This window comes from Pelodiscus sinensis, chromosome 6 (assembly GCF_052426305.1).
Source record: "Pelodiscus sinensis isolate ZL-2025 chromosome 6, ASM5242630v1, whole genome shotgun sequence".
Classification (NCBI taxonomy): domain Eukaryota; kingdom Metazoa; phylum Chordata; order Testudines; family Trionychidae; genus Pelodiscus; species Pelodiscus sinensis.
The window spans coordinates 26,140,243-26,152,786 of record NC_143057.1 but is presented as its reverse complement, the minus strand read 5'-3'; the positions used below and the strand labels follow the sequence as shown (position 1 = coordinate 26,152,786).

At 41.6% G+C, this 12,544-nt stretch overlaps 1 protein-coding gene across 3 annotated transcripts in view; it reads right to left on the bottom strand.

Moving 5' to 3' along the window:
• The window catches only part of PTPRD (protein tyrosine phosphatase receptor type D), a 1,795,899-nt gene that overhangs the window by 1,760,590 nt on the left and 22,765 nt on the right, over positions 1-12,544 (bottom strand). The gene's annotated exons all lie outside the window — the stretch shown is intronic.

Here is a 12,544-nt window from a genome sequence, read left to right as displayed (position 1 = left end):
TTGTGTGCTGACAGCTAACCCAGATTCCATTTCTTCCTTTTCCTCTTAACCACAAGGGAAGCTAAAATGCACTTTTACATTGCATTTTGCCTAAAGGCTCTCAGTAAAATTTAATTTTCTTACTGCATTGATTTTTTCATTATAAGTTGTAACAGTCTAATGATATCTCATAAGAATTTTTAGTGTTGAGAAAAAGGGATGTGAATGATTTAGCAACAATGACTGCAAGTGCTTGAGGATTTATTCTTATTTTCGTAAGAATCTTCCATCTGTCTTTTTGATGGGCAGTTGCTGAACAAGTCAGTGTCATAACATCCTTCAGATGATTGCTTGGAGATAGCTCTTCAGGCCCATCTCTTAAGGTTAATAGGAGATCAAATTTCCTTAAAGGAGATCTTAATGTCCAAAATCAAAAGCATTATATCTGAAGCATAAAAGTAAGTACCCAATTATGGAACTGAATGTTGTGGTTAAAAATTAATGTGTCACAGAGAAACAATGTGATTGAGACACAAAAAAGCATAACTGCTTGCCTCGTAGGCTAGATTACACAGTAAAGGATCACATCTTACCCTAATTACCGGAGATAATCAAGTTGTCATTTTTTGCTTCACTTTTGGACAAAGCATGCATCAAAGAATTACAATGTGATCCACGAAAAAGGAAAAAAAACGTGCAGGCTGACTTCTAACACAAACATCTCGCACCAAAGCTGTAGAAATCCTGACTGAAAATGAAATATGGAGCCAATGCTATGGTGAGTACAACAAAGGATTGAGAGACTCCATATGTTCCAGAGTTACAATGATTTAGAATGATTTAATTATTATTTCACTTTGTCAGGAATATCATATGAGGCTGTAAATAGAAAAAAATATATAGTTTTCTATTCATAATTTAAACTAAGCGCTTTATGTTAATAAGTAGCATATACATCACTATTATCAATATCTTATTTCATGTTAGCCGCCATAATTTTTATTTATTTATGAAACAATTTTGACTAATGACTATTCTCCATGGATTTTTCTCTGTCATCATTTGGATTAATAAAAGTCTTCTTTTTGGGCTTTTATCACAGAAATACTGGAAGCTATTGTAGTCAGGAAAAATCATTAGGAACAAGAGTTTGAGAGACTTTTTAAACAATTATGTTTAACAATTATCTGGTTCTTAATTCAGAGTTACACACATCTTATAAGTAAAGAAGTCTCAACTCAATTATACGTAGTGGAATCAGATTTGAATGACGACGCAGGCTCAGTCCTTTTTCCTCGACCACTGCTGAAAATGATTTGGTGCTCTCTACATTTGCAGTGGAGTTGTTGCATCAGTGATTCAGATGCACCCACTGTTAATAACATAGGCTCCGATTCCTTGGGTGTTCTGAGGCATACGCACCTATAAGGAAAAATTACTGGGTGCTTAGCACCCTATTGCAGTCAAGCCTCCCCTCCCTTCCTCTCTTTACGCACGTCGTGCCTGCCAGTGGCCCTGCTGACCAACTCCTTCCCCACCCTCCTACTGCTTTCTGCCGACTGCAAGCAGTAGTTTTGTGGTATTCAGGAAGTTCAGGGAAAGAAGAGGAGGAACAGGGGTGGGGCACACTAAGGGAAGGAGGTGCATCAGGGACCCAGGATAGGGAGGGAAGAGTGGTGGAGCAGGGCATGAGATAGGAGGAAGGTCAAGCATCTGCCATCTAAAGGAGAACTTGATGCCTATGGTTAATAACCACCATCAGTAACAGGTCAAGTTGCTAGCGCAGACAATGTTTTGGATGCGGAAGCTTTCTCCCTAAGGGAGTTGCATAATGCTTGAATACACATCCACCTCTTCCCCAGCCCTCAGTTGGCAACAGGGTGGTGGTGGATAAGGATATCAGAGAAGACACTAAGCCTAATTTGTCTCCTAGGCAAATTCCTCTGCTGCTGATAGCTAGTAAGAAAAGATGGGAATGAATGGGGACACATATGGACAGGGACTATTAATCACAGCAGACACCACCAGTACAGGAAAATGAACTTGTCTGGCAGAAGATCTACCTCACAGAAAAGAGCAGGGAAAAGCAGCAAAGAATGCCCTATAATCTCAGCTAACATTTCTACCTATGGACCAAAAGAGTTTGTTTGTTTTAAATTGAAATCAACTCACCTTTGGCCTTTTCTCTCCCTCCCCCTGGTTGGAATACTTTCCTTCCTACCCTGGCCACGGAATAAGGAGAGGGAGAGACCAAAACATTCATAGAGTTTATAGGGTAGGGCTCTGATAGGTAGCTCTCACACAACAAACAGGGAGCTCTTGCACCCCTGACTTAATAGCCTTAGAAAATATCAATTCCATGAGCAGCTGGTGTAGGCACCCTAGTGGGGTTTATAGAGACTCTCAAAAGATCAGGACTGGAAGATCTAAAGAGATTATCTAGTCCAAACACATGCTTAAAGCAGGAATAACCCCAACTAAATCAGGCTGTGTCAAGTCTGGTCTTAAAAACCTCTAAGGATGGAGATTCCACCACTTCCCTAGATAACCCATTCCAGTGCTTCACCATCCTCCTAGTGAAGTACTTTTTCCTAATGTACAACCTGTACCTGCCCCACTGCAACTTGAGATAGCCTGGCTCCACCCTCTCTGGAACCCTTCTTCAGGTAACTGAAAGACTTCCATCAAATCCCTCCTCATTCTTCTTTTCACAAACTAAATAAGCCCATTTCTCTCAGCCTCTCTTCACAAGTCATGGCCCCCAGCTCTCAATCATTTTCATTGTCTTCTGCTGGACTCTCTCCAATTGTCCACATCCTTGCTGTAGTGGGGGGCCCCAGAACTAAACAACAGACTCCAGATGTGTCCTCAGTGCCAAATAGAGGGGAATAATCAGTTCCCTCAAACTGCAGGCAATGCTCCTACTAATGTGCCAAAGTACTTACTAAGTCCAGCTCTTCCCATCCTCCCCATACTAGAGAGCAGAACTAGTGAATGTAGCTTGGCTTTCCACATTTGCCCCCTTAGGAAGAAGGCTGGGATTTGAAATCCAGTCATGCTGCCATTAAAGCCAGCTCCTTTTCAGGGTAAAACACCCTTGCATAAGGAGCAGAATCCAGTCTGCCTCTCCTGGTGAAGATTTCTGTGTCTAGGAGTTTCAGAAGGAACCAAGGTAAGTTCACACACCTTCCCTGACACCATTGATCTAGGGACAATACTGGTACAAGGCCAATCCATGTCCAGGTACAGAGAGAAATTCCCTATTACATTATCTATAGCAAAAGGGATACTATTTCTGTGGAGTTATGAATGGAAGAAACATTTTTCTTTTCCAAATCAAGGACTGGCGGGTATTGGAAAGAGTTGATGACAGACCAGAGGCAAGATTATCGTCCTAAAGCTGTCACTTGCAGTTATCTACTTCTACTAGTAGCCTCAACTTCCTGCTAGCCTCATCATCTTTATCCCTCAAACCTCTTTCCAGAAAATGGAAGCAGAGATGGAGATTTCCCAAATCCTACTCTTTACAACAAATTCACACACACATATACTAGGATTTTTTTTAAATCATCAGAATTTAAAGAGTGGATTTTGAGGCATCAAAAAGATTTTAGCATGAGCCCTAGCTTTACCAAGCCATTTGCTCCAATTAATTCTAATCAGATTACAATTAACATACTACACAAACTAGAGTTAGAAAATGTGCCATACATTCTCCAAGAAACTAAGGAACTGTCAGGAGAAGGTAAAGAATGAGTTCTCATTTAAAAACAGAAGTTTCAAGATAGCACTGACTTCCTGAGGAAATTACAGAGCATAAGTAATTTTCCTAAAAATACCATCCTGGCTACCATGGATGTACACACACTCTACACCAATATTCCACACGAGGATGGAGTACAAGCTGTCAGGAGCAGTGTTCCCAATGCTGCCATGGCACACCTGGTGGCTGAGCTATGTGACCTTGTCCTCAACCACAGCCACATCTGATTGGGGACAATTTATACCAGGCGTGGGGAACTTTTTGGGGGGGGGGGGGGGAAGAGGCCACTGACCCACAGAAAAAAAAAAATCAGTCAGGGACCAGACAATTGAGACAAAAGCAAAACAAAACAAAACAAAAAAAACCCTCCCCACACAACTGGCATGGCCCCCAACTGAGAAGGAGAAATACATTCCCTTTGCACACCAGAGCCTAGGAGGGCCCAGGCTAGTAGATTCTGTGTGCACCAGTTCCCCCCCCATAGGGAAAGAAAGCAGGGGGAGCTCAAGTGCCAGTGCAGGTTCCTCAATGCTGGGGAACCCTGAGTCTTGGAGTCCGGATCCAAGCAAGCCAGTGGCTAGATCCAGTCCCCCAGGCCTTTGGTTCCCCACCCTTGATTTATATCTTCAAGTCAGTGGCACTGCTATAGGCACTCGATGACCCAAAATATGCCAAAAAATGTATGGCTGACCTAGAACAATGTTTCCTCAGTTCCTGTCTCCTGGCACCCCTCTTATATTTATGCTACATTGATGACATCATAGGGACACCCATGGGGAAGAGGCCCTTGAAGAATTCCACTGTTATTTCAACAATTTCCAACCCACCAACCACCTCAGACTGTACCAGTTGACACAAGATATGCACTTCCTTGACACTACAGTACAATTAAATGATGGTCACATTTCCACCACCTTACACCAAAAATCTACCAACCTTTATACTAACCTACATGCCTCTAGTTTTTAATTCAGGACATATTACCCAATCCATTGTTTACAGCCAGGCCCTCAGGATATGTCTACACTATTGGGGTTTTACGAGATGCTGGAACGCGGTTGCTCTTCTGCTTTTTTTGTGGAAGAGCTCTTCCTCTTCCCACGAGGAAGAAGAGCTCTTCCAGAACAGGTGGCTTTTCTGAAATTTGGCACAGTGTAGAACCCTACAGGCTTCCTATCACGCATTCTTAAAACTTAAATACCCACCAGGGAAAGTGAAAACACAAATTGACAGAGCTACACGAGTGCCCAGGCATCAGCTTCTTCAAGACAGGATCCACAAAGAAAAAAAAACAGAACACACTAGTCATCACCTACAGCCCCCAACAAACTCCTCCAGTGCATCATTAACAATTTACAACCTATTTTGGAAGAGGATCCCTCACACTCACAGACCTTGGAAGACAGGCCAAATCCTTCCCTATAGACAAACCCCTAACCTCAAACAAATTCTTTCCACCAACCACGCATCACACCTCACCCAGACTTCCACGCCTGCAATAAACTCCAGGGCCAACTCTGTCCACACTTCTATACAATCATCATCATCACAGGACCTAACCACAGAAGCCACCTAACCATCAGAGGGTCATACAGCTGCACATCCACCAATGTGATTTTTGCCATCAAGTGCTAGCAATGTTCCTCTGCCATGTATATTGGCCAAACTCTACAACAAAGTACTAAATGGATACAAATCAGACATTCAAAATGGTAACACAAACAAAAACCTGTTGGGGAACATTTTAACTTGCCCAAGCACTCAATGATATCCTTGGGAAATTGAGGCATTCACAGAGAATGAAGTAGAACCCAGAATCCTAACTGGAAAGATAATGCCACAGCAGAGTGGATACAAATTATAAGTAAGGGACTAATATAAATAAAATTTGGTAGTCCCAGAGGCAATGGTCCACATTCTGATACTGAAAAAGGGGCAATAAAAGAACCACAATCGTAAAGTAATGCATTCATGGATAATAATCCTATCAAAAAAGAAAGATGCAAAGCTCTCAAAGATTCCTATATTTATTTCAGCTGACTTCAGCATCTGTAGAAAGTGCCATACTGCTAGTCCTCAATTCCTGCATTTAAAAAAAAAAAAGGGAGGCTATAGAACACTAATAAGGCAAGTTTCTTATCGTTGTTATGCCAGTGCCTTCTATAGTGCTCCAGAAGATCCCATTTTTGGCCTTTTCTGATAAAAATGACTGCACTGAACCTAAAGCAGGGGAATGGTTGACTGGGTTTGTCAAAGGAAAGCAGTTGTGCTTTATGGCTGGGGGGGAAAGCGGGATGGAAGCAGGGTTGGCACGGAGGCATGTTGTGGTGGGCTACGCTTCGTGGGCGGGAGACTCCCAGCCAGGGCAGCCAGCAAGCAGCCATTCAGGTGGTCGCCAGGCAACAAAGAGCCCTGAAGGCGCCAGGTCCAAGCCAACTGCCTTTCTTGAATTGCCTTAAGACCAGGCCTGGGTGGAAGAGATGAGGTCAGAGACTGCTGCAAAAAAGATGAATGGTGATTAGATTTGATGTGCTGACTCTTCCCCAGGAACACGAAGTGTGAAAGGCAGTAAAGCTATGAACCCTGGGTGTGGGAAGCCTGTCTCTTCCACACAGCAGGCATAGCAACACCCACCTTGAGGAGGTGAATATCTGTTTGGGTTAGGAAGTGCTGTGGACATTGTCAGTGGCTACCTTTTTAAGAGGGGCTGGGGAGGAATTGTCAGGATGAAGCTTTTCTGGCAAGAAAAAGAGGGGACAGGCTATATGTTGCAATTTTTTTTTATTAAGTGAGAGGATATCCAGTGCATGCACCCCATTGGGATGGCATCCACTGACCATATAAGTGTCCTAGTAAAGGACTTAAAAGGAGGTGCTATGTAAAGGAACAAAACAGGGTAAGCATGTGGGGACTCCTGTGACTGATATGGCAGGGAGCCTTTCCCACAGTTCTTTTTGCCCACCTTAACTCTCCAACAGGGGAAAGGTGGTGAAGTCCAAGCCAGGGGTTGGCTGAGGGACCTGAATGGGAAGTGAAGCGGGATTGGTGGAAGTCCCAGATAATGATTTAAATAAACGTGGATTTGCCTGCACTGTACACTTTATCTGCCAGGTAGTCTTCGACAACTACATAATATGAATTTTAAGCAAGCTGCAACTCTAAGTGAGTTCTGTACTTCTTTTGGTATCCTCAAACATCGCCAACAAGGATGTCATTTAGTACCAACAGAGACGTTAGTTTTTGTGGCATGGGTACTCGCTCACTAATAACTGCACTTCTACCACCACTTCTTTAAGCAAAGTCACTGGGCAACAATCAAACTAGCTCATGGTCAATCAGGGACTGTCAAACTTCAACGCATTATGACAAGAAATATCACTACATGATCCAATGTAGGGGAGGAGAGGTGACAACGCCCAAGTCGCGTTCCCCTTGGCAGATAGATTAAAACTAAAGCATAAGAGCTTCACCCCCTAGTGCATGGAATGTGGAGGGCCTGTAACTTGAACTTATTCATCAAGGGCTGAATCACTTGGGCTTTGACTTTTGCCCCAGGTGGTGAGGTTTAGTTTTAGCTTTGGCTCTGGGCTTTAGCAAGTCTAATGCCCAACTTGGTGACATCATTAAAATGGGAGTCACATCCCACTTTGAGGTCCAACCCCACATTTTGAGAGCCACTGCTGTAGACTTATCTTGTATTTCAACCATTATCATAGGAGATGAAAGTCTCCAATATCCCATTTTCAGTCCCCAGACATATTTCGTGGGACAGAAGTGTTTGGAAGATGTTTACAGCTAAGGTCAAAAAGGCAGTAAAAGTTACACAATTTAGTTAACATTTCAGAATAAATAGCTGAAAAAGAAATCTGTGTTATTTGTTCCTTCTTTAACTCTAATTCAGTTTAGTTAATGTTGAAATATTTTATGTTCTGCTGACCTGTCCTCCAAAGACCTGAAATTACTTTGGAGATAATACTTCTTAACATTCTACTTTATAAATCAGGAAACTGAGGGACAGGTTAAATAAGTTATTTAAAATCAATCATAGTTAGGACCCAGGTGACTCAATTCCTTCTGATCTATTACAATAAAAAAATAGAACATTTTGAAATATAAAAAATGTTGCATTTGTACATGAGCTACAGGAAAGAAAACAGTCGGGTCTTATGGGGATGATATATATTAATATTTTTGCTCTTTCTTAATTTTTATAAATGACCTAGATTTTTTAATTTGCTGATACCATAGGATCTGAAGCAATATGAATACACTGCAAGTAGTGATTCAAGTTTAAATAAATTCCAATTCACTGTGTAACTAGGTTGACAAGCAGAAACTGAAATCTAATTTTGACAAATGTAAAACAATCAAAGCGGAATATAAGAATAATAAACATGAGTACTTTTTGAATAAACTTATACTTACAAGAAAACTTGTAAAAAGATTATGGAGTGATCATGTTTTCTTCTGTAAATATGTCTGTGGAGCTTCAGAAAGCAATTTAAAATACTGTATTCATAGGTATCAGGTTGCAAATTTCTTTGAATATCCTGTGAAGTTTTCATCATAACATTAAAAATAATATGTTGTCTCACTTGTGCCTTTGCAGGAATAGCAATTAAAGTGGGTCTGAGACTAAATGGTGAGATTTAGGAATAAAAGGGTAAAAGCAAATAAAAGAAAACAAAAAAGTTAAAGTTTCCTGCTCACGATGAAGATGATTAAAAAAAGATTTGTTAAGCATACCAATGGAAATTAGTATAATGTCATAACCTCAAATCACTACTTTAATCTCCATAAAAATTAGAGCATACGACATAAAAGATTTTCAGAATAGGAGTCAAAATGCACATGACAAATCCACAAATAATGTATTTGAGTCCAAACCCACAAAGTTCATTCAAAGTACAAACAAAAACAAACAACTTCCCACATTCTCGTGGTTAATCTTGTCACGTCACTTGTTAATCCAAAATTTGTAAAGGAGAAAGACCAAATATTAAAAAAAAAAAAAATAGCAAGACTTCTTGTTCAATATATTTCTCAACAAAGTGCAATCATCTTTTATGGCTCTCTTGGATTAGAGTAGGGAAGGAGCCAAAGCAGCAGGAGCAGCTAGTCTGTCAGAAGGTGGGAACGAACATCAGGGAATGGATTAATTGATTTACCTATTCTGTTCATTCACTCTTACTTTGATTGGCCTCTGTCAGAAGACAGGACACTAGGCTCGATGCATCTTTGGTCTGACCAAATATGGTTAATCTGACAGAAGGTAAAGAAATTCAACATTGACCATGGGCCCCCAAAAGGAACACTACCACCACACCTCATTAGACCACACTTAGCTTCCCAAACAGCAGCCACCCCCTTACCCATCTATCAACTAATTCCCACATCCAAACATTCCTTTCCCCATCTGTCCTAATTGTCAGCATCCTAAGGATTTTTCAGACACTTTCCATGGTTTACATATCTACGCAAATAGTGATAAGATTCAGAGGGGTAGCCATGGTAGTCTGTTTTAGCAACAAACATAAAACAACCCACAGGGAGACCTGTCACACTTAAAGAGGAACAAATGTATTTGGACATAAGCTTTCATGGACTGGAACTCATTTCATCAGATGCATCTGTATCATGGTGGGTTCCACTAAAGCTTATGCCCAAATACATGTGTTAATCTAAGTTCCACAAGACTCCTTGTTGCTTCATCTTCCCATCTATCCTGGTCATGTTTGTGCTACTCCATACCATAGACTGACCTATTTGTGCCTAAGTGTATTGGTCATACATAAGCAGACTTTAGCATCATATGAAAATCATGAACTGATTTGCTTATTGGTTAAGTCATTTGCATGCCATGTCAGATAGACCTATGCAAAAATGGGGAGTTATGCCTGTTCAATACAGCCTGGAATTGATAATCTTCTAGACATATCACAAATCCCATCAGTTCCCAGGCATTTAAAGATGGGGTAAGTAGAAGGCTAGTAGTTTTGAACCATAATGCATAACGTACCTAATTAGCAAATGTTTTTGTTTATTTGTATTACGGTCTATTGGAGAGAAGCTATATGCAGTTATTGTTTTATATTGTATTCATTTGATTATTCTATTGAAACATGGATATTTTAACTATTGTGGAAGTGCTCTGAAGCTAAGAATGGGTCCTTTGGCAGCACCCCCTTTGGCCCCTCCTTAAATCTTACTTCCTGCCCTGAACCTCTTCCAAATTGCTGTTCATATTGTCCTGAAATTTTGTATCTGATCACTGGCAAATGTACCTCTAAAAATATTTTTGACATAGTCCTTTCCCTCTTGGCCACCTATTAGTGCTCCAACACAGGACTCAATGGGCTGAATGCAGAGTCAGAGAGGCAAGAACTGGAGCTAGCATGACTATGCATATTGACACACAGGAACGTGCAGGACGAAAATGAGTAGGTTGCATAAACATTGTTTAGCACCTAAACAAAATACAGGCAGTCCCCGGGTTACGTACAAGATAAGAACAAACCTACAGTCCCTAAGTTGAATCTGTATGTAAGTCGGAACTGGCGTCCAGATTCAGCCACTGCTGAAACTGACCGCCAGTTCTGACTTCCTTACAGATTCAACTTAAGAACCCCAAGTCAGCTGCTGCTGAAACTGATCAGCCACTGATTCCAGGAAGCCCAGGGCAGAGCAACTGTGACTCGGGCTTCCTGTAGTCAGCGCTGGTCAGTTTCAGCAATGGCCGACTTGGGGACACCTGGGGCAGAGCAGCTGGGGTGCTGCTGGGTTGCTCCAGTAGGGCCACTCCTCGGCGCTAGTGGACCAACCCAGCCGCACCCCAGCTGCTCTGCCCCAGGCGTCCTGATTCAGCCGCTGCTGAAACTGACCAGCAGCGGCTGAATCAGGACGCCTGGGGCAGAGCAGCTGGGGTGCTGCAGGGTTGGTCCAGTAGTGCCCAGAGCGGTGCTGCGGGACCAACCGGCAGCACCCCAGCTGCTCTGCCCCAGGGTCCACAACAAAAGCCTGATCTGCTGGGGGGGGGGGGACTAGCTGTGCCCCCCTCCCCAGCAGACCAGGGACACGGGGAGCAAAGCCGCAGCGGTGGGGTGCCTCGCCTCTGAGGCTTTGCTCTGGCGCGGGACCCACTGCGGCTTTGCTCCCGGAGATGGTCCCCAGCAGACCAGGGGCACCAGGAGCAGCTTTTCTCGCCCCAGAGGTCGAGGTGGCTGACCGCTGCCTTCGAGCTCCAGGGCGAGAAAGCCCCGTTCGTAAGTGCGGATCCAACATAAGTCGGATCCGTGTAAGTCGGGGACTGCCTGTACATGAACGGTACCAAGGCATCAATGATGATTACTCAATCCATGGCTTTTGTTAACGTGGCAGTACTCAAGTCTTTCTACTCCAGAAGTTACAGTGCCCAAACACTCATGATAAAGTAAGGACTCTGTTACACATAGCAGTAGAATTTATATTCGCAAAAGGTTGTAATATAGAGAAAGAAATGCTCACTGATTGAGTATTTTTCTCACTACAAATAAAAGGAGGGTGTACATCTGCACATGTATACAAGCTTCCTTCATCTAATCTGTGGGCTATTTCCAAATTTCTTCATTAGTACTTTACATTTCTTTCACAAAGTCAATTAGTCATTTTGGACCATTCCCCCCACGCGCCAGGATATAAAATAATATATATCCCCCACATGGGATATAAGATAGTATTAGAGCTTCAAGTGTTCCTCGTACACTGGTCTATCTTCCAACATGGAGACGCTTTCTCCAGAATAACTGCCACCTTCTTCCTCTTTGGAAGTATTTTCACCTATACTGTAAAAGGACACAGAATAATTGAGTGCCCGCACATGGGGAGTTATACCAGTGTAAGCTAGGTCATAGATAAACTATACTGATATCTTTATAAATTCACAAGCCTTCAAGTTTCCTCTAGTGTCGTGGACTATTCTTTCATTTCCAATTGTTATTCTGGCTGTTCCAATCTATTCTCATCTTCAGAAAACCCCACCTTTCACAAACTTTTACCTTCACATGATGGACTGCTAAAACTTAACAGTAGAAGTTTGTGTCTTCTATAGTAACAAGGCCCAAACATTTTGGGTTTTTTTCCAGTTTATCAAAAACTACAGCATTATACCTACCAAATAGGTTGGATTTGGGAAGCAGAATACACACACAAAAATGGAAAACAAATCTAGAATTTTATATCCCCTCTTGTCCACAATACATCCCCAACTTTTAACTCTTCCTGTATTTCAAAAAGAGTTGTATATTCTAATTAAAATCAATGAATCCTACAGTTTATGGGCTATGCTGGGAACTTTCTGGATGAAAAATGTTATAAATATAAGTAATGCTACATAAGAAAATCTAAAATTGAGTTTTTCCCCTTATTCTGAACACTTTGACCATTAATAGATAGTGTATTTAAGGGTTTTAAATCAAAAGTGATCTCAGGTGTCATATGACAGAATACAGATGCATTAATTGCATTACGTTTTATTTCCAGTTTTTTGCTGTTAGAATGCCCTCTGGAATACCAACATGTTTTAGCTCTCCTGTTTCTATCAATTTGAGGATGTCTATGACATTCTGCTTAAACTGTCTTCCTATATAAACAAGCCTCATTCCTCTCAGTGACACCATACAATTTACTATTTAGTTTTGAAATCATGAAAGTCACCATATTTAAAAATATAAATATGTAAAGGATCGAGTAAACTTGCTTGTAAGTTTTTTTTTTTTATCCTCTCCTTTCAAGAGTGCTGATTAGATCTCTTTTTCAATTAACATA